The sequence below is a fragment of the Parambassis ranga genome, chromosome 10 (genome assembly GCF_900634625.1).
Source record: "Parambassis ranga chromosome 10, fParRan2.1, whole genome shotgun sequence".
NCBI lineage: Eukaryota > Metazoa > Chordata > Actinopteri > Ambassidae > Parambassis > Parambassis ranga.
Genome location: NC_041031.1, coordinates 23935320 through 23954123, shown reverse-complemented (window position 1 = coordinate 23954123; position 18804 = coordinate 23935320). Strand labels below are relative to the sequence as shown.

Here is an 18804-nt window from a genome sequence, read left to right as displayed (position 1 = left end):
CTGCTCCTAGTTTATGAGGAAGAGGAGCTGAAGAACCTGCACACAGCTCAGTGTCAGTGTGCTCCACACACTGCACCACTGTGTGTGCGTCTGTGTCTGTTTGTGTGTGTCTGTTTGTGTCTGTGTGTGAGAGTGTGTGTCTGTGTGTGTCTGTGTGTGTGTGTGTCTGTTTGTGTCTGTGTGAGAGTGTGTGTGTGTGTGTGTGTCTGTGTGTGTGTGTCTGTGTGTGTGTGTCTGTGTGTGTGTCTGTGTGTGTGTGTCTGTGTGTGTGTGTCTGTGTGTGTGTCTGTGTGTGTGTCTGTGTGTGTCTGTGTGTGTGTCTTGTCTCCAGCTGCGTTTTAATTCAATCTGTATTGATCCATATCAGCTCTCTGAAGGACTCAGTATCATCTGAATGGAGCTCCATATTATTCTGTTCACTGCCATAAAGGGCATTAGAGCCTCCAGAGCAGCAGATCAGCTTTCAGTCGATACACACACAGACACACACACAGACACACACACACACACACAGACACACACACACACACACACCTCGCTTTCTTCCCTCAGTCTCTGTGGCTCAGCTCACCCACATGTTGACAAAGAATCAGCACACTGCAGACCCGTGTGTGTATTCATTCTGTAACCCTTGTGTGTACACACACACACACACACACACACACACACACACACAGAGACACACACATCATTTTTATGAGTAAAAGCTACAGTTACAAAAATCGAACATAAGATAAGATTTAGACTAAAAATAATCTCTGGACGTGTTTTAGAGAATTTGAATGTTTCGCTCCAACAGAACGTGAAAGTCCTGCAGGACGCCATGATGGAGTCACATGACCATCAGTCAGAGAGCATGTGTCTGACCTGCAGCTTCCTGTGTGCAGAGATTTAACCCTGTGTGAGCCTCTTAGCAGCTGCTCGGTGGAGCCGCCTGCGCTCTCACTCGGCCTCTTTAAAGATATTGTTACTGTCGTATTAAGGTGGAAATCGATGCCGACCCCGCAGAGCCCCCATTTATATCCGCCCCTCCTCCCTCCTCCCAGCATGCCTTGCACCGGCAGCAGAGTGAGGAAGTAGGAAAAGATGGGGTGTGGGTATTCTGCCGAGGTTATCCCCTGGTTAATGTGACATGTCTGTCTGCGACCTTGCCGCTTGTTAACTGCCCGGATTATTATTGTGATAATGTGGCAATTAAAAAGGAAGCGCTCCATCAGATCTGGAGGGGCGGGGGCGGCGGCGGGGGCGGCGGCTGATGGTCCCAGAGATGGATGTGCACAGATTACCAGGCAGTGGGAAATGCATTAAGGTGGCAATCCATTCTGACCCCCCCACCGTGCTCCTCCGAAGCTGCTGTTATTACCAGCCGTCCTCATTGATATCCGTTCCCAATCAATACTCCTCTGCCGCCGTAAAAATCGGCGTAAATCAGCACGCGGCGAGCGAGCGGGGAATCAGGAGGGAAAATCAAAAGGCGGCTCCTAATGAGACGCCATAAGTCTGCAGGAAGTGTCGACTGTCTCTGTCAAGACGCCGCCGCGGAATGATAATTTCATCTGCTTAGATACAGGCGACATGTGACACAGGAAACACGGCGAGCTGAGAGGCCGGCGAGGAGGCCGGCGAGCTGAGAGGCCGGCGAGGAGGCCGGCGAGAGGCGGCGAGGAGGCCGGCGAGCTGAGAGGCCGGCGAGGAGGCCGGCGAGAGGCGGCGAGGAGGCCGGCGAGAGGCGGCGAGGAGGCCGGCGAGAGGCGGTGAGGAGGCGGCGAGGAGGCCGGCGAGGAGACGGCGTCCTGCTCTGTGAGAGGACTCGCGCCGTCCTTTCTGTCCAAAGTCCGCTGCACAGGTTTGTGTCTTTACGTCACAGACGTCTTCACCCTGTGATGAAGGTCACATGACATGGACTCCTCATCAGTGTTTGTCTCTGTCCACTGACGTCCACTCTGTCCTCATCACTGCAGCTCCTCTTCCTCATCAAATCCTTCCTCACCCTCTGGTCCTGCTGTTTCTCTGTGTTTGACTTTTGAAGAAGACGCAGCCTGAGGGTCACCTGACCCTCGTGTCCGCTCCGGTCCGTCCTCGTCCCTGTGAGCCTCACTGAGGCCTGTTTGGGACACGTCTCTCTGGGTGGAGGCAGCAGCCCCACGGAGCTCTAATTGTTCCAGTGGAGCAGCTTTAAAGCTAATTTAGCTCACATCAGGGGGAGGAGGGGGAGGAGGGGGAGGAGGGGAGGGGGGGGGGGACGCTGGATCTGACTTCAGCGTTTTCATCGGCCACTCTGGATGATGTCAGTCCTGACCACACCCAGTGCACTATGGGAAGCAATTACACAGGGCTCAGATTACAAGGCCCTGATGACACACACACACACACACACACAGACACACACACACAGACACACACACACACAGACACACACACACACAGACACACACACACACACACACACAGACACACACACACACACACACAGACACACACACACACACACACAGACACACACACACACACTCTCTCTCTCTCTCTCTCCCATCCTCTCCCCCCCCTCCCTCCCCCTCCCCTCTCATCTCCCTCTCTCCCCTCTCTCTCTCTCCTCCTCTCTCTCCTCTCTCTCCTCCTCCCTCTCCTCTCTCCCTCCCTCCCTCTCTCCTCCCTCTCTCTTTCCCTCCTCTCTCTCCCTCCTCTCCCTCTCCTCTCTCTCTCCCTCTCTCTCCCTCTCTCTCTCCTCCCTCTCCCCTCTCCTCTCTCCTCCTCCCTCTCTCCCTCCCTCTCCTCTCCTCTCTCCTCCCTCTCTCCCTCCCCTCTCTCCCTCTCTCCCTCCTCTCTCCCTCTCCCTCCCTCTCTCTCTCCCTCCCTCTCTCCCTCTCTCTCTCTCCCTCTCTCCCTCTCTCTCCTCTCCTCTCTCCCTCCTCTCTCCTCTCTCCCTCCTCTCTCTCCCTCTCTCCCTCCCTCTTCTCTCCCTCCCTCTCCTCTCTCCCCTCTCCCTCTCTCCTCTCTCTCCCTCTCTCCCTCCCTCTCTCCCCTCCCTCTCTCCCTCTCCCTCTCTCCCTCTCTCTCTCTCTCTCTCCCTCTCTCCCTCCCTCTCTCTCTCCCTGGAGTCTCTCACTTATTACGTTAGGCAAGAAAGAAAAAGAAGCAGAGAAAAATCAATATTTCAGCAGGAGTATTTTTAAAGGCTGCGGCTCGTCCTCTCTCTCTCTGTGAGGAGCCACCACGCCGCCCGCCACTGCACGTTTACCACCTGACCGCCCGGCGAGTCCGGGCCAGCACGCCGCCGCCATCCACTCATCTTACGGGTGCCAACACTGAAATGAAGCACAAAGGGAGCGTGGCGAGCCGGGGCCGCCGCGGAGCCTGCGCCCATCCGTCCCGGTTAACCCGCTAACCGGCGCCGTCACCGCTCATTTGTTTGCAGCTAACGAACAAACAGAGGCTTGCAGGCGGCTACAGAAAGATCAGAAGAAGAAGAGGAGGAGGAGGAAGGGTGGCCTCATTAGAAGGTCGAGTAAAGTCTAATATTGACTCTGCGGCGCTGTGGAGACGCCCTCTTCAAATAATTACTGAGGAATTCACAAGCAGCTAATTAGGATATGAAACAAGAGCAGCTCCATGCCCATTACACTACATGATGATGCACTGGCCTGTGTGTGTGTTTGCTTTTGTCTGGCCTTATTACAGCACATGAGCAAGCTGTGTGTGTGTGTGTGTGTGTGTGTGTGTGTGAGGGCCCTCCTTGGCTCTGCTACACACCATCAATAATTCACAAGCCAAGATGGCAATTACAGGACCATGTACAATCAAACTAAATATTTGATGAGGCACTAAAACAGTCCCTGGAACAGATCTGCCTCTGTCTCACACACACACTCACACACACACACACACACACTCACACACACACACACACACACACTCACACACACACACACACTCACACACACACACACACACACTCACACACACACACACACACACACACTCACACACACACACACACACACACTCACACACACACACACTCACACACACACTCACAGCCTCTGTCTACTGTCTATTGTCACAACACATTAGGTCCTCGGTCCCTTATTCCCCAGACTTTGTCTTGACGCGCACAAGCAGTTTATTCTGCTAAAGGAGCCTCGTGCAATTCATTTGTTCCATCTGAAATATTGAGCGCCGCCATTATGCATTCTGGAGGCCGGCCTCCGCCTCCGTGCCCACGTCTCTGCAAATAAAAGACGAAGGAGGAGGATGTAAAACGAATGACTCAGACATGATCGATAACAGTGATGACAGCAGCAGCTCTGACTCCTCCTTCCTTTAAACATAATGAGCTCATCATACAAACAGCTGTCAGCCTGTCAGGCCCATCGGCCATCTGAACCTGATCTGTTTCTTTCTGCACATGTCTGTCAGCGCGCCCCCTGCTGCGTGGAGGTCCACAGCGCAGCTCTGTTCCAGGAACACGTGAGAATTGCGAGCGTTCACAGGCGAGCTGGCGGGAACACAGCCCAGACGATCTGACAGGAGAGTGGGAGACGCTTCCTGAGTGTGTGCTGCTGCTTCCTGCTCGCTGGAGGTGAGACAACGTGTGTGTGTGTGTCTGTGTACAAATGTTTGGCAGAGATGTTGTGTATGTGTAAAACAAAACAAAAAAAAACAACACTCTGATTTCCTGGAGCACAGAAACGAACAGAACATCCCATAATTATTTCATACTGCCTGTGAGAGAGGACTAGAGAGAGTGAAACACACACACACAGACACACACAGATCCACACAGACACAGACACAGACACACACAGATCCACACAGACACACACACAGACACACACAGATCCACACAGACACACACACAGACACACACAGATCCACACAGACACACACACAGACACACACAGATCCACACACACAGACACACACAGACACAAATGTAAACTCTAATGTTACATTAACCTTCTTCTGTATTCTTGTCCTAACACGATGCTAACCTTAGCCTAGCATACTATGCTAACTTCAATCGAACCTTAATACAGAGGCAGCAGCTCAATAAAAAACATGCCAACAGATAAAACATCAATATAAAGCTCGCACATTATGAAATATTAAAAAACAATACAGAAATTATATAAAGCACAGAAACAGATGTGAGCAAAAAAATGACACGTTACAACTCAGGGTTCACCTGTCACTTCAAACCCAAACCCAGAGGCCACTTCAGACTACTGCCGGTCACAGGGACAGAGCTACACTGTGTCCTCACAGCAGCAGGCTCACACACAGTGACACACACACACACAGACACACACACAGACACACACACACAGACACACACACACAGACACAGACACAGACACACACACAGACACACACACAGACACACACACACACAGACACACACACACACACAGACACACACACACAGACACAGACTCACACACACACACAGACACACACACACACACAGACACACACACACACACAAACACACAGACACACACACACACACACACACACACACACACAGACACACACACACACACACACACACACAGACACACACACACTGAACTCCAATTCTCAGCTGTATTTTGGCTGCGTTGTCATGGCGATCAACATATTTGTTTCCAAGATCGAAAAATCATCTGTGTGATGCAACACTGCAGTCAGTGTGTGTGTGTGTGTGTCTGTGTGTGTGTCTGTGTGTGTGTCTGTGTGTGTGACTTCAGCTCTTAAATATGAGCTGGAAACCTGAGAAATGTACAGGAAAAACATCCTGATAAAACACACTGTGCAGCCAATCACAGGCAGGAAACCCCACACACACCCATGTAAGCCTGGTCAACGCTCTCTCACACAGACACACACACAGACACACACACTGTGTATTGAACACAGCAACATTTTAAAGCAACAACTTCTCAGACTGACTGTAAACAGAGGAGAGAATAAAAACATCCTGAGCACCGTCAGAGAGCAGCGACGAGTCCAGGCTGAAACACACACACACACACACACACACACACACACACACACACCTGCTCCACTTGAGGACCAACACTGCACCCAGAGGACAGCGCCCCCCACCACCCAGACACGCTGCGGCCCCAGGGGGATGATGGGAGCTGTAGTGCACAGTGTGATGAGCAGGATGCTGTGTGTGGACAGCTTGGCAGCATATTGTCAGCCAGAGGGAGCAGCTGCCACCAGAACACCACCCACAGACGAGGAGTACGGAGAGCAGGCCTGCAAGCAGCCTGAAAACAGCCTGAAAACAGCCTGCAAGCAGCCTGAAAACAGCCTGCAAACAGCCAGCAAACAGCCTGGAAACAGACTGTAAACAGCCTGAAAACAGCCTACAAGCAGCCTGTAAACAGCCTGAAAACAGACTGTAAACAGCCTGCAAGCAGCCTGTAAACAGCCTGCAAACACCCAGCAAACAGCCTGCAAACAGACTGTAAACAGCCTGTAAACACCCAGCAAACAGCCTGTAAACAGCCTGTAAACAGCCTGCAAACACCCAGCAAACAGCCTGAAAACAGCCTGTAAACAGCCTGAAAACAGCCTGCAAGCAGCCTGTAAACAGCCAGCAAACAGCCTGCAAACAGACTGTAAACAGCCTGTAAACACCCAGCAAACAGCCTGTAAACAGCCAGCAAACAGCCTGTAAACAGCCTGCAAACACCCAGCAAACAGCCTGAAAACAGCCTACAAGCAGCCTGTAAACAGCCTGAAAACAGATTGTAAACAGCCTGAAAACAGCCAGCAAACAGCCTACAAGCAGCCTGCAAGCAGCCAGCAAACAGCCTGAAAACAGCCAGCAAACAGCCTGCAAACAGACTGTAAACACCCAGCAAACAGCCTGTAAACAGCCTGAAAACAGCCAGCAAACAGACTGTAAACAGCCTGAAAACAGCCTACAAGCAGCCTGTAAACAGCCTGAAAACAGACTGTAAACAGCCTGAAAACAGCCTGCAAGCAGCCAGCAAACAGCCTGAAAACAGCCTGCCAGCAGAGGGTCCCTCTCTGCAGCTACCTGTTTTGTCCCATTAAACATGCAAATATAATTGGAGCATCCAGCAGACTGCAGGCGGCCTGCAGGGCGTCCCCGCAGCCAGAGACAAACTGAAGGTGTGAGTCTGAGGACGAGGACACGTCTCCATTATTAAAGAGACCAGGGTCCTTATGGTTTAAAGCTCTGTGAGAATGGATACTGTTCAGAAAGCTTCTCAGGTTAACATGTTTATCTTCCTCCTCCATCGTAAATAAAGCTATTTAAAGGTGTTTGTTAATACGTTTGTTAATACGTCTGAAGTCATGGCAGCAGGTTTCTAAAGTTCTGTCAGAGCTCCCTCAGCGATCACACACACTTTAATGAAAAGGTCAACAGCCCTCGTCTTCAGCCGCCTCTCAGGACTCCACATAATCGATTCTGGGCCTGGGGGTCTGTTCAGGGGTCAGAGGTCAAGTGCAGCACATTTCCAGGAAACACCGCGGCCTTTAAATCTTCCTGATGTGGATCAGCTCGAACTTCCAGTCCTGTCCCATCATTCATGTGTTTGTTTAGGTGTTGTAATGATGACGTGTAAATCCTGCAGATATCAGCAGCTGTCTTCATGTGGATCTGAAGGATTTCTTTATCCTCTCAGGACAGAAGATCCTTCAACTCCTCGTCTGATGAAATCCTTCTTAAAGCCAGCAGATAAACTGCCCGAAGGAAAAACTGAGAAGTGGACTCGCTTCTTTCCTGAAAAGTTTGACATCTTGAGGCGTGAGGTTTGACATGAATTTCATCATGGCTCAAAGGCACCTCGGCAGCTGCTGCTGAAGCCTCCACAAATCAAACGTTATTAAAGCGCCATCAACACGCAGGAGGAGGCGGAGCAGAGACGTCTGCAGCGCGGCGGTCTGCCGGGAAAACCAGCAGTTTTCAGACGTCAGAGCTCAATGAGTTCACGACCCGCCCGCCCCGCGCCGGCCGGGAAACCCCGACGGCCGCAGCTCGCTGTCGGAGCCGCACACCAGCAGAGCAGCAGGTTCACCAGCCGCCATGGGAGGAGCACCGAGCAGGCCGCAGGGCGCCGGGCCGCAGGGCTCCGGGCCGCAGGGCGCCGGGCTGCAGGGCGCCGGGCTGCAGGGCGCCGGGCCCCGCGGCCCCCGCTCCAAATCAATTCAATGATTCAACAAAAGATTCTCCAACTGCAGAGACGAAAACAACTCAACAAAGAGACAATAACACAAAACGTCTGCTGAAAAACCCACAAACCCAAAAAGACGACGCAAAGGCAGCAACAGACTCACACACTCACAAGTGTTTCCTTTAAACATGAAACATATTTTATGATGTGGAACATTGAAGTCGTTTAATGTGCAGCCCAGCTAACGCAGCAGGTTAGCGCGGCAGGTTAGCGCGGCCTGCTGGAGCAGCCCGGTGTGGCGCTGCTCTGGGCCCAGCTGTCCGTCAGTCCGGCGTCTGTGCAGTTTGTTGCAGTGATCAGCAGCAGATTTATCTCTCACTTACAGCCTGACAAATGTTTCTCTTTATGTCCATTACTATTCTGAGCAGCTTCACGCGGCGCTGAGGTGTTTAATTAAGTGTCTGACTGCTGACGGCTGAACGTCCAGCTTTATTGAACCGAAATTAAAGGAAGGGAAAAAAAGTGGGTCATTTGAATAAACGCCCGGGGCCTGCCTCCCAACCATTTCATTTCAATATCTCCTCATGCCACTTTAACCTTTGCAGCTGCTGCCTCCACTCAGACTGAAGGAAAGGCTCCTGTGCCACCTGGGCGGCAGGCAGGCTTGTTGCGTTGTGTTGCTGGTATCAGTGCCGATCATGGCCGCCGTCATTCGGCCCCTGCTGACCTCTTCACGTGACGTCAGCGTCATGGTTGCTTTAGAAAACAGCCGGTGCTCTACAGCGGAAATAATTAGCTTAACTACTCGATTAAATAAAGACAAATCTTTGTCAACAGATAAGATTCAGTTAAGTTTCCTGCATCAAACTCTGATTTTAAAAAGTAAAGTATGATCAATGCTCGGAACAGTCAGCCGATCAGAACAATGATGGAGTGATGACAGGTGTGGACAGACGAGGACAGGGAGGACAGACGAGGACAGACGAGGACAGGCGAGGACAGATGTGGACAGACGAGGACAGGCGAGGACAGATGTGGACAGGCGAGGACAGACGTGGACAGACGAGGACAGGTGAGGACAGATGAGGACAGGCGAGGACAGATGTGGACAGGCGAGGACAGACGTGGACAGACGAGGACAGGTGAGGACAGATGTGGACAGACGAGGACAGGCGAGGACAGACGTGGACAGACGAGGACAGGTGAGGACATTAAGGACCTGGTGCAGGGAGAAGCAGGAACCTGTAGCTGCTGTAGTAATAATACAGTTGAACACTGGGCTCTGATTGGCCGCTGATAGAGCAGAATAATGATGCAAGCATTACAAAGTAAATGTAATTTACTCTGCTTTGAAGTCAGAAACCAGCTCGGACGCTGGAGCCAAATTAAACACGCTGGCACATCCAGAGCAGAGCAGAGGAACGTTACACCTAATTGGCACAAACAGCTCGGAGAAAACATGTTTTTTTCCTCCTCTGCAGATTTCAGGGTTTAAAGCTCGCCGCTATTCTCCATCTGTTTGGCCGCGGCTCCGCTCGGCTGCGCCGGGACCAGCGGTCAGCAGCAAGGTGAAGCCAGCCGCACCATCTGGTCTGACCTTGGACCGCGGAGAGGAGGCGGGGACAGGCCGACAGCCCGCTTCACATGTGAAGGATCAACATGAGAGACGTCCCTCTGAAGGGACGCAGCACCGACCAATGAGACGGCAGCGTGACCTCTGACCTCTGTTCATACCACTTTTATTCAGAGACACCTCCGTCCACCTCTACTGACAACTGTGTCCACACAGCCAGGAGGGACGGAGACAGAGGGACGGAGACAGGAAGCAGAGCCTATGTGTCTGTTTTAGACTCCTGCCCTTCAAAATAAAAGCACTGGGAGTTTTAATGAAGGAATTTATAAAAGAAAACTTTTATTCTGAAAACACACACAGAGATACACACACACACACACACACACACACACAGTCACACACACACAGTCACACACACACAGTCACACACACAGAGATACACACACACACAGTCACACACACACAGGCAGAGATACACACACACACACAGTCACACACACGCAGTCACACACACACACACACAGTCACACACACGTCCTGCGGCGCTACAAACACTAATAATCTGATCTATGAAACACAAACAGGCCTCAATCAATGAGACACTTTATTACAAAAAGCATTAATATTCATCAGAGGGAGGAGGAGGAGGAGGAGGAGGAGGAGGAGGAGGACGAGGAGGAGGAGGACGAGGAGGATGAGGAGGACGAGGAGGAGGAGGAGGAGGGAGGAGGAGGAGGAGGAGGAGGAGGACGAGGAGGAGGAGGACGAGGAGGATGAGGAGGACGAGGAGGAGGAGGAGGAGGAGGAGGAGGAGGCCTCCTCTGTGAGCTCCACTGTTCTTCTGTCAGACAGGGAGGAGGTGAGCATGGGTGACCCACGGAGTCACACGCAGGTGACACCACCATGACCTCACCCCCTCCCCTCCTCCTCCTCCTCCTCCTCCTCTCCTCCCCTCCTCCTCCCTCTCCTCCCTCTGCTCCTCCCTCTCCTCCTCCTCCTCCTCCTCCTCCTCCCCCTCCTCCTCCTGTCAGCTGATCACCTGATCACCTGGGTGGGATCCGGTTGCTCCTGATCCAGCGGAGCCTCTAAACGCCTCATCAACATGTTTAATCAAATTAGCGAGCAGCCAGAAATTGACGCTTTTCATTAATTATACAGGATAATTCTAATTGCAAATTCAAATGTATTCTCTCCGAACAGAAGGTGTTCAGTAATATTTCAGGGAATTTGCATATTAAATGGGGGTCGCTCTGCATTATGTATGCTAATGTATGCACATTGTCTTTATTTTTAACTTGCGGGCCATATGCGCGGCTGCCTGAGCAGGTGAAAACAGTCCTGAGTGTTTCATTTTGCTGAACAAACGGCACGAGGCGGCTTGTCGAGTGCGGCGCGCTCCGTGTCGACCCCCCCCTTTGATTTGGACGTGGAGTGTCTTTCTGCTGTTTTCACGGCTCTTTTGGCCGCCAGCCGTCACTGATGACACTGCAGCGTCAGCGCGAACAGAGGGCAGGAGTGTTACACAGCGTGCAGCGAGCGCACCTCGACCACGCTGAAAACACACACACAGGGCGGCGTGTTTGGGTGGATGCTGGGTCGGACGGACCGTTAGTTACATTTATTTTGAAAAGCACTTCCTGTGGAGACCTCTGCAGCGAGTGGAGTCAGACCAGCTCACCTCTCTGTTTATTTTAAAGAAACAACAGCAGCTGCTGAAGGAGCGCCCCCTGCTGGTCAAGCCAACAAATGCATGTAAGAGGGGCTCCGCACACGGTCCAAAAGCCACCTCTAAATTTAATAAACAAGACTCTGGTTCTGATCCAGACACAGGGTCACAGGCCGGACAAACAGAGAAGGCGTCAACCAGGACTTACACAGACCGGATCAATCGAGACCACCATGGCGGAAAACAGACTGCTGCTGGTCAAAGGGAGGCAGAGAGACAGAGGCAGAGAGCCCGTGGATGCATGAAGGCAGGTGGAAGCAGCTGATTGGCTGTGGCAAACAGGAAGTAGAGAAAAAGACCCGATGTCTCAGAGCATCCTCCACTGAACACCGCAGCAGAGCCCCGACAGAGGTGTCATAGGAAACATTTCACACATAAAGTGGAAAAAGTTTTTGATCATCAATATTAATGTCACATCGTATGAATGCATTAAATCCACAGATGGACTGAATCCAAGATGGCGGCTTTCTGAAACTTTCCTGGCAGCACGGAGCCTCCGAACACGAGGACAAGCTGAAGGGAAACAAGTCAAAGCTCCTCACCTGAAAAGACTTCAACATGTCTGACAGGGAGGAGGAGGGGAGGAGGGGGGGAGGAGGGGGGGAGGAGCACTGCAGGGGAAGACTACAAAGGCGATTTGTAGCCTTTGAGATAATCAGTGTCATTAAATTTGTAGGCCGCTTTCTGCACATCGCTCTCAGACAGCGGCGCTGCCCCGTCCCACATCAGCTCCATCCTCCTCTTCAAGGAGATGAAAGCTCCCCTCCGCCGCCGCCGCCGCGCAGAGGCCCACGATGCTCGGCTTTAGGGAGAAATTGAACATCATTTACAGAGAATTAGAGTTTCTGTTTGAAGTGAGAGTCTGTCAGAGACATTAGAGGGAATACAGGAGGCGGCAGCCTACAGGTGGAGGCAGCAACACTTCCCTGTTTAACTGTCAGAACACACCGCAGGCTGGATAAACAGAGGAGCCTCCACACCTGCACACATCCCACACGCTCCGCCCCCGAGCGGCGCCGGCGTGTTAACACGACGCAGCCGCGGCGGAGAGGGGAAAGAAAGATTAATTAAAAAGCAGCCGAGTGTGAGCGGCGCCGTGACACGTCGAGGACCGAGTCCCTTAATGAACTGAGATCACAGCTCCGCCCATCCATCGGAGGGTTATTAGGTCCACACATGGACACACACACACACACACACACTCTGTACAGCTGAGCTCTAACTGCAGCCTTCACTCTGAGCGCCTCAAACACTGACCACAAACATTCTGACACACAAAGGAAACTACCCACAATGCACAGCAGCAGCAGCAGCAGCGCCCTGCGCCGCCGTCCGGCCACGGTCTGTTCTGAAGAGCTTCACCTCACAGAGACCTCAGAGCAGCAGCCCGTGGCGCTGCCTTCAGCTGCTTCTGTAGATGTTATGAAAGGATTCTAACGTGATGGATCTGGCCTTTGTTCTGTGGGTAGTGACATCATGAGGAGGAGGGGCTGCACACATCAGTCCTCCTCCGCCGGCCGCTCTCTGGTGCTGCGGCCTGATCACACCTCCTGAACCTGAGGCCAAGGGCGAGCGGCCAGCTCACCGCCGGCGGCCCTCTGTGGGAAAGTGTCGACCTGGCAGCCGGCAGGCCAGGCGGGTCGCTCGGGCCCGCAGAGAAGAACCGGGCCGGCCAAAGGAGAGCACACCAAGGACAAATCCAGCTCCTCTGGACCAGACCTGAGCCAAGCTGGACCAAAAGTCCGACCTCGTGACAGCAGAGGATGGACCGACTGACAGCTTTCACTTCCTGTTTGAAGACATGTGCGATTGATCAGAAACAGGAACAGATGCTGCTGGGAAAGGTTTGCAGATATTAGAGGAGCAGCAGAGGACGCGATGAGGACGAGCGCGTCCTCCACATGTTTGACATCAGTCTGATTCAGGACGTGTTGCTGCTGCTGACAGTTTGTGTAAAGGTGAGGAGGTCAAGAGCTGAATGGTGGAGCAACATCTGTCCACAGCTGGAAGAAACGCCGGTTCCCGAGAGAAACTCCCATCAGCCACTTCCTCTCTCTCGCTCCTCCACCCTGCAGCTCTGTCTCTTTAAATAGAGAACATATGTCGCTCCGGCTCCGGCCGGAAGCCGCACATCACGGATCATAAAGTCGGTGGAAGCTGCAAACCTCCGAGGATCAATTACACATCATGAGACGAGTTAAACGCTGCAGGTTCACACGTTCCTGCACACAACATGTCCCTTCACAATAAAAGCCTCTGAAGAACTTTGACTGTGACGATAACACACTGAGCAGTAAACAACATGTGAGCGACGAGGACGTGTCCCCCCCTGTCTGAGCAGGAAGAGAGGCAGATTTATGGTGTGTGTGTGTGTGTGCGTGTGTGTGATCAATACCTCTCCACCCAATCAGAGGCCTAACGATACGCTCGCCTTTAAACCATGAAGCTAAGGAGCAGCTGAACCTGCGTCTGTTGCGTCTCTGTGGTGGATGCTGTCACAGGGTCCATGAGTGAGCTGATCCAACAGGTGCAGCAGGCAGAACAGGTAAGAACACTGAGTCCTCCCTCAGTGATCCAGCAGCAGCTCCTCCACCTGAAGCCGCCTCGGGCCGCCGTGGAGACGCTGCGCGGGGACAGACGGGCCGCGGGTCGTCTCTGCCTCCGCCTCCAGCTGCGACGGGGCCCGAGCTGCAGGTCGCAGCCTGGATGTGAAGCAGCGGGTGGAAAACCAGAGCAGGTAAACCCAAGGTCAGCGCTGATCTGCATAGCGGTGCAGCGCTCGCTAACGTCCCCCGAGGAACAGATGGAGGGCGGCTGCATCTCCTTCTGAAGGAAAGTGGAGCAACAAATGCTTTTTATGGAAAACAAGTTTGTGCAGGTTTACACTAAAAGGACTCCGTGTAACACAAGTGTTCTTACACACGGTGTGATTATGAGCTCAATCAGACGCTGGTTTGTTCTCTGCTGGAGGAAGATCGAGGCTCTGCTGCCTCCATGAGAAACATGTTCCCCCAGAGGGGAGAAGTTCAGGGCGTCCCCGGAGAGTTCAGACCGCCAAGAGCCAACAAGAGCTCTGAAGTGATTTGTGACATGAAGCAGAGCCGAACAGAGAGCTTGTGAACGCAGCCCCGGTCAGAGAGGAGCTGAAGTGGCTCTGAGATGATGGAGGAGGAAGCAGGGACAAACATCCACACCCTGCACGCTCTGAGCCCGCAGAGGGTGGCGCCGCCCCGACGACAGGACCAATAAAACTCTACAGCTGTCGACGGTCCGTCTGCTGCACCTACATGAGCAGACCTCACTCCCACACTGCTGATGATGCTGCACACGCTCAGTCAGAGGGAATCAGAGCCGAGCGACCCTCCACAGTCAGTCACTTCATTACTGTCAGCAGGCAGGAATCAAACCCTCTGAGTGGCTATCACTCACAGCCGTGTGTGTGTGTGTGTGTGTGACTGACAGGTGGAGGGAGCTAACTGTGTGAGTGCATTAATTAATGACTGACGGCTAAACAGCCACAGCAGTAATAACAGTTAAGCCTGCCGGCGCTCAGGGGCCACACCGACACCGATCGATGGATCAATGCTCATACTCTCTCACACACACACACACACACACACACACACACAGAGTCGAGTCTATCATCCTCACTTCCCATATGCACACCTGCACACACACACACCTGCTATCCGAACTAGGTGCCCTGACGCCCCCGGCTCGCCTCGATTTTAACGGACATCCAGCCTCCATAGGGGGAACTCACTCTGTCTTTGTCTCCTTCACATTTTTCCCAGCATCCTCTAGCAGGGGCCTGGATGAGCTAATTAAAGGGTGACCACGCGGCGGCGGGATGATCTCGGGGCCTTTGATTGGACCGTCAGGTTTGGTTTTGACAGGTCGGATTAGCGAGGTGCGATTAGGAGGACGTCCACGTACAGAACGCTAAGCCGCGCTGCAGAGCTCAGGGAGGGGAACGCCGTGCATGCTGGGAGGAGGAACCCCCCCCCCCCCCTTCCCCACCACTCCACCTACTTCCTCACCCACTGCACCCCCCTCAGTGCTGCATCCAACTCACTGATAAACAGATGATTTTATTACCCACCAAAAAAAGCTTCCAGAAGTTTTTCTCTTAAACTGACCTCCAGGATCCAGGACTTAAAGGAAATCTGTCCCCACCTGCTTCCCGTCCGTCCAGCAGTAAAGGAGCCTTTAGTGTCCAGCTGCTGGACGTCTGCAGAGTTTATCACCAGGAGAGGACGAGGAAACAACAGCACGCCGAGGTTAATGGAGTTTAAACAATGGAGAGAGGGAGGAAGAGGAGGAGGAGGAGTGTAACAGGGGTTTATGGGAGAGAGGGGAGTTTTGGCAGAGGGAAGTCTTCGCTCGGCTGGCGGCGGCGTGAAGCGGACTCAGGGGCGCTCTTACCGAGCTGCCGTTAGGCGTTAAATGAACACCTGGCCACCGAGTCTCAGACCGGGAAGCTGGGTAGTGATGAAGAGGAGGAGGAGGAGGAAGAGGGGGAGGCCTGCAGATGGGGAGGGACCAGCCACACAGGAGGCTCCTGATGGTCAAAGCAGGCGGGGAAATGATTAAAGAGCTGAGGTTCATCAAAGTGAAGCTGCTCCAGGATCAGTGGCTAAACCCGGGGGCTCCAATCTAAGGTGCAGGGCCCTCCACAGGGCCACAGCTTTCTCCTCTGTTAAATACTGTTTGTTTTTGTAGACATTAAAGAGTCTTTCTGAGGGTTAAATGTTCCCGATGTTTCAGCAGAAACACAAAAAGAACCTGACGCTCCGAAAACAAAGTCATAAATAAAGATGCTCAAATCTCTTCTGCTCTGGGCAAAAATGGCAAATCTTACACACAACATGAGGTCGACTACATGACACCACGGCAGAGTGATGTGAAAACTTGATGCTGATTTCAAATTTCAAACTAATCTGTGAACCCTTTCTGTTCTGGGATGAACTTTGCTCCTTCGACCTCAGAAACTTTTTCAAACTATATTAAAATGATTCATTTATTAGAAATGAGTCCGTTCCGCTGGTCTTTTATTGTGAAAGGTCCCTCTGTTCATCTGTAAACATCCTGCTGGCTTCACATGGTCGGATCTATTTTCTGCTCGGCTGCAGGACCCTCGCCCCCACAGCAGGTGAGAGGGCGGCGCCGAGGCGCGCCTGGATTAGCGTTAGCTAAAACTCTCCGTCCGGCTCGCGGAGTGTCATCCAGCGAGCTTAAGTTAAGGTGCAGCGACTGGTAGTGATTTGCATAAGTAATTAGCTAATGTGCTGTTCAATTTCTCTCCCATCTGGCTCGCTGAGCTACACCTCATTCCTCAAATTGACAGGCCGGTCACTATCGCTAGCCGCACTGCAACAAGGCGCGCACCAAATTAATTTGTCAACCTTCTCCTGTAATGGGACGTTCACCTTGAAAACTCAATTTACCTGGAGGAGGTGAGAGTCTGAGAGCGAGAGGAGGAGAACGAGAGGAGGAGAGGAGGTGAGTCTGAGAGCGAGAGGAGGAGAACGAGAGGAGAGTCTGAGAGCGAGAGGAGGAGAACAAGAGGAGGAGAGGAGGCGAGGAGGAGAGAGTCTGAGAGCGAGAGGAGGAGGTGGAGGACTTCTGCTGAATACCTTCTTTGAAGTGTAGGAGCAGCCTGCAGCTGATGCAGCTGAAGGTGAGATTGGACGGAGAGGCTGTGGAGCCACAGTGTTACACAACAGAGAGGGAGCAGAGAAGGTCAGCAGACACACACCTGGAGCAGGCCTGCACACACACAACACAAGCCCTGCTCACACAACACAACACAAGCCCTGCTAACACAACACAACACAAGCCCTGCTCACACAACACACACCCTGCTAACACAACACAAACCCTGCTCTACACACACACAGCTGACTGGTCATCAATAATCATACAGGACACCATTCAGTCAGAGAAACCGTCTTAACTAAACATGTCCAACAAGCCACTCAACCAACCCTGAACACACACACACACACACACACACACACACACTCTTTACGGATGACGCCCACATGATGAAAACCAAGCAGGACATTAAAGCTCCAGTTTGGGGACGTTTATTATCTAACCAGACTTTGGGGGTCACATGGTTCCTTCATCCTACAGCAGACATGAACAGTGTGTGTGTGTGAGTGTGTGTGTGTGTGTGTGTGTGTGTGTGTGTGTGTGTGTGTGTGTGAGCTTGGGGACCAAACTCAGGGAAATGGGCCAAAAAGTGAATGTAATGAAACCCCCAAATTAATTTTCAGTCTCATCTTCAGCTGCAGGCAGAGAGAGGACGCCGAGGGACGAGAGACTCTGACAGAGAGAGAGAGAGAGAGAGAGCGAGGTGCAGAGACAAAGGGATGGAGCACCATTTAAAATAATAAACTAACTCTGAATCAGTCTGTCCGTCTGTGTCTCTGTCCCTGCTGCAGCTGGCTGCTTGTGTCCAGATGTTCATCGTATCATTGATGATGTCATGTCTGCAGAGCTCTGCTCATCACTTGTTGGGATCTAGAAACGTCACAGTTCACACTGAAGACACTATGATCGTCTCACTGTCGGAGCCCCTACAGGCTGTGGGGGGAGCTGCAGTCTCTAACCCGTCCACGCCTGAGTCACATGCAGCACCGGTCCTCTGGATGACTGTTCTGCAGGGCGTCATCACGTCTCACCTGCGATGGAGACGCTTCGACCCAAACTGCAGTCATGTGATGGTTCTCATCCTCCTCACAGACTCTCTAACCAAAGCGCACACACACACACACACACACACACACACTGACAGAGTGTGTGTGTGTGTGTGTGTGTGTGTGTGTGTGTGTGTGTGTGTGTGTGTCCCTCGTTCAGCTGTCCTCTTATTAAATTCCTTTGTAGTGGAGGCTTTTCACTCCACCAGCTGCCACCTCAGTGTGTGTGTGTGTGTGTGTGTGTGTGTGTGTGTGTGTGTGTGTGTGTGTGTGTGTGTTTCAGCTGCTGCAAGCACACACACACACACACACACACACACACACACAGGAGTTTAGGCTGATACAAAACAAACTTTATGTGTGTGTGCATTAAGCTAACATAGCTATTAGCTTTGATAGCAGTAGCCCTCCCATATGGCGAGCTAGCACTGCTTTTTAATGTAGCATAGCACGGCCCTGATGTTGCTATGGCTCCAGTGGTGCCACCCCCGCCTCTCCCCCTTCCTCCCCTCCCTCTACCTTACCCCCCCTCTGCCATTTAGCTCTCCCTTCCACGGCGCCACATGCTGCCGCGACCTTGGCGTTTTCCAGCGGCACGCCCGCCGCCATCTGCAGGCGGCAGGCTTGGGCAGTAAAGCAGCGCGACCCCGAGTTTTTTGGGCC

General features: G+C 52.5%; 1 protein-coding gene across 1 annotated transcript in view; it reads right to left on the bottom strand.

The window, feature by feature from the left end:
• LOC114443081 (transcription factor COE3-like) overlaps positions 1-18804 on the bottom strand; it is a 79091-nt gene that overhangs the window by 17089 nt on the left and 43198 nt on the right. The gene's annotated exons all lie outside the window — the stretch shown is intronic.